The sequence below is a fragment of the Chelonoidis abingdonii genome, chromosome 4, assembly GCF_003597395.2.
Source record: "Chelonoidis abingdonii isolate Lonesome George chromosome 4, CheloAbing_2.0, whole genome shotgun sequence".
In the NCBI taxonomy this organism is placed as follows: Eukaryota; Metazoa; Chordata; order Testudines; family Testudinidae; genus Chelonoidis; species Chelonoidis abingdonii.
This window is the reverse complement of record NC_133772.1, coordinates 124,598,027-124,602,432: the sequence shown is the minus strand read 5'-3', so window position 1 is coordinate 124,602,432 and position 4,406 is coordinate 124,598,027. Positions and strand designations below refer to the sequence as shown.

At 41.1% G+C, this 4,406-nt stretch overlaps 1 long non-coding RNA gene across 1 annotated transcript; it reads right to left on the bottom strand.

Annotated features, from left to right (window-relative positions):
* Nucleotides 1–562: 562 nt before the first annotated feature.
* On the bottom strand, nt 563–4,108 carry LOC142046669 (uncharacterized). The gene is made up of 2 exons (XR_012655674.1): nt 3,398–4,108; nt 563–2,470 (listed from the first exon to the last, which is right to left on the bottom strand). It is a non-coding gene; the product is annotated as an uncharacterized LOC142046669 (long non-coding RNA).
* Nucleotides 4,109–4,406: the final 298 nt, after the last annotated feature.

The window sequence follows — 4,406 nt, the reverse complement described above, 5'->3', positions numbered from 1 at the left end:
CCCTATAGAGACACAGAACAGAATCTTATCCCTGGGTTCTAATCCCAGCTCTACCCCTAAATTGTTATGTCACCTCGGACAAGTCTCTTTGCTGCAGCTGCCCAATCTGTGGGCTGGTCTACACTAGGAGAGGGGATCAATCTAAGATACGCAACTTCAGCTACGTGAATAACGTAGCTGAAATCGAAGTATCTTAGATCGAGTTACCTACCGTCCTCATGGCGCGGGATTGACGTCCACGGCTCCTCCATCAACTCTGCTACTGCCATTCACGTTGGTGGAGTTCCAGAATCGACAGGAGCGCGTTCAGGGATCAATATATCGTGCCTAGATGAGACGCGATATATCGATCCCTGAGAAATCGATTGCTACCTGCCAATACGGCCAGTAGTGAAGACGTACCCTGTGATGTGGGTTACAGGACAATGATACTCACCTATCTTTGTAAAGGACTTTGAGCCCTCCTGGTGACAAGTGCTGTATCAGAGCTAAGGAATATTATTAATGAACCGTGAAACCCTATTCCCATTGCAGAAAGAGAAACACATCTAAAGATGGGCTGGATATTTGAATGTTCTTTTATTTCTGAAAAATGGTTATATTTTAAACAATCCTCCAGAGAACTGCTCTGATTTCTAGGAAGCATTTCTACTAAAAGATAAATATCTCTATGTTCTTATGTCTCCAAATGTTAAACAATTTTTTTACCAGACTTTCATCTAGTGCCATTCCAATTGCTTCAATGAGCTTTTGACTTACTTTATTTACTTAGTTATAAACAGACAACCTCACTAGATATTATCATATCTTAGAAGGACAAAGACAGTAACTAAAATATGTCATGTCTTACTAAGTTATTTCTTGTATATTAAATGAGGTAGGAATAACCAGATTAGGCCCCTGATCCTGCAAGAATATATGCACACTGAGTAATTTAACACAGATGAATAGTCCCATTGACTACTTATGTTTGCAAAATCAGTGCTCCACAGTGTCTTCCTGCAGCTATCTTTCTGTTTACATCTAATCAGTACTGGCATGGTTTGTTCTCTGGAGATCAAGAATCTAGGCCTCAATCCAAAGCTCATTGAAATCTGTGGGAATCCTTCCATAAACATCAATGAACGTTGAATCACGCTGGTAGAATTACAGTGACAGGGCTATATTTTTCTGCGAAGAATAAAACAGCATCACTATTTATAAGCTATTAAAGAGCCCCCATTCTCTCCAATTCATAAATGTCTAAAAGCATTTAAAGTGGTGGACAAGAACCAGACAGTTCAGCTTTTTTGAAAATTACATTTTAGAAGCACACTAAGAATTTACACTTTCACTTAGCTGAGAAAGAAGTTGCATTGAAATCCATGTTTTCAGAAACTGTATTTTCATGTTACAGTGAGTTGTTTTACCCTTAATGGAGACGGACAGCTAGCAGAATATGATTTGTATCAAGCATCATAGAGGGTGGACTCTATATTTTTGTGAACCAGAAATATACTCATTAAGAGATATGACTTGAACCAAGAATAATACCATGTAAGTATGACATATTGAACCTTATTATACTTATTTAAAATGAAGACTAGATTTTAAAATATTTCCATTCTATCGATTATAAACATAAAAAATGGCAAAATCCTTCACATACCATAAATCTAAACATAAAAGTTTAAAACAAATTGATGTTTCTGCCAACTGAAATTTGCAGGGTACATTTATTCTAGTGGGAATGCACAGGTTTTTCTATTGACACAGAAGAGACACAAAGAGTTAAAGAGAAACAATCAACTTAAAAATCACCCTTCTCTGTCAATATTTATTCCTATTGTTAAAATGAACCCCTAATATTTGTAAAAGAGAAAAAGAGTTTAAAAATAATGATTTCTTTGTATTTTTTTCAGTTAGCTTAGCTTACACTTTTGAAAGTACACTGGGCCAAACTCAGTCTGGGTCTGCTCAGTGCAACTCAATTGAAGTCAGTGTAGTTGAACCCACTTAGATCAGCCACATTATGGCAATTTGTGTCAGTTTTACTGTTTTCCCTATATGGTCAGGCCTCACTCCTGCAAATAGTTATCCATTTGCTTAACTTTTAACCTTAGCCCACTGGAGTCAACGGGACTCCTCAGAGAGCATAAACTTGAGTACCTGCATGAGGCTTTGCAGGATGGGGACCTGAATTAGTAATTTTCCCTGCTTGTGTGAGTTTTTCACACAGTAACAAGGTAGTTGATGTAGAACCTGAAACTAGCATTTAACTCATTTATTTTTTTTGTTGACTAGACTTCAGGTTGACACTCTTGCTTTAAAGATGCTTCATAAAGGAATATTTAAAACAGATCTGAGGCGCCAGGTCTTAAATAAGAAAGCACATCTTCTACTTCTTTTTATAGCTTGGAAGGTGGAACAGGAACCATCCAGCTGGTCCAAGGACAGCCAGGGACAATGCTGATAAACCAATGACAGTCTCCTGAATCAAAGGAAAGAAAGTTAAATGAAGCTAGAAAAGTTGGAACGCTTCCAAAGGAAGCAGTCTGTTGCTGACCAAATGATATATTACTGAATTACTACCACTCTAATCCCAGTAATGTGATAGATTCTAAAGGAAGAACAAACAACAGAGGATTATTATACAAATTTAAATGAGACGCACTAGCAGAAGTACTTCAAATCAACCAAAAAACAAACTGTGATTTTAAATCTCAGACCACTACAAACACAAAGAACTTTTAAAAGTGTCCCCAGGGTTTAGCAGTTTTGCAGCTGTTTCTATAAATACAGTGCATTTTCTGTGTATTCTTTCTGTTTTCCATAAAATCTATACAGAAATAATATCATTTTGGTTGAGAGCTACATTTGCACAGATGTTTACCTCAGAATGAGTCACACAAGACAGCCTTGTGCATCTATGAAACACAGTGGGACAAAAACGGGGATGCTACAATAGGGAGGAGTTGTTGGGTAAGGTGTTTGTGGGGGAGGATGTCATTTAGACTCACAATTTAGTGTTAGGATAATTGGGAGCAGTTACTGAGTGATTTCTGTTGAGTAACGTAATTAAGACTCATATAAAAGGGTATTTCAGGTAAACAGGCTTTTGCTACATATCTATGTTGGTGTGAGAGGAGGATTCCCTTTCCCACAGATGAGGAGCCTGTCCTTCCAGCCTCCGGGGAAATAGGAAGCTTTGGGTGGAACTCTCCTTCCCCTAGAAAGAAAAGAGAGCTCTGGGGGAAAACTGGCCTGCCCTTTCACCCTGTGGGGAGAGGAGTGCCTGTGGGAAAACATTTTTTGGGCTTTCTATATGGAAGGTGTAAGAAGAGCCCCCTTGGGACATTCGGACACCCCCAGCTGTGGGTGAGGATTGAAGCCAGGTAGATGAAGGAAAGGAACTCACCACTAGTCCCACCTTGTCCTGGGGTGGTTGGCTGTGGAGGAGGCGGCTGCCCCTGCTGACAGTCCTCCAGAAGAGATAGCTGGAAAGAAGTCGGGATCCATGGTGCACTGGAGGGCCCATCGTCCTTTCCTGGTGAGAGAAGAGGCCACAGCTGGGGAATCCTGACCAGGCAGCAACTATTGCTGTGAAGAGCTGGATGGCTCTGTTTCCTCACCTACTGCCAGGAGCTTGGTGTTGGGTGTGCAGTTCTTCTCGAAGAAGTAAGGAGTCTTCGTGCTCAACAACCAAGTCCTTTTATTTTTAAGATGCATGCGTGAAAGGTCAACAGAAACCAGAACCTACTGTGGAACTGCAGCCTCTGGCTCAGCATCTAACAGAGTGCTTGTATCTGATCTCCAAAGGAAAGAAAGACCTTTGGATTACTGCAGCCTCCTCCCACAAGCTTCCTTAAGCTATTGAGCCCAGGGAACAGGAGGAGTCAGTCCCTGCAGCTGAGAGAGACTGTAAAAGGGAAGGGAGCCTAAACTGTAATATCCCATCGCCTCACAAATATCTGTCCCCCATCACTATTAGGCCCTTGAAATCACTCCCCCCAATGAACCATCACTCCCCAAAATTATATGTTCCCGAAAATTCCTATCTGTCCACAACAACAAATAGCCCATCATCTTCCCCTACAAAAGTATCTGCTCAACGAACAACCAGCCCCCTCCAAATATTTCTATCCTCTGTTGCAGACATTCAACATACTTCTTTCAGCACTCTCCCCCAAATATCATTGCGTTCAGTGGTGCAAAGGGGCTGTAAAGTGGCCTAACTGGACAGTTAAAAGATTTCCATAGCAAGGGGAATGCCCAGGTAACATACAGCTGGCCCCTTCAGCTCTAGCCTTGTCATAGGAAGTATGTCAGGAGCATGACTAAAGGAAAGGGGCATGGCCAGAGATGCTGGGAGTAGATTACTCTAAATTGCCATGGTGGGCAAAGAAGCCAGAAGCAGACAGGTGTAC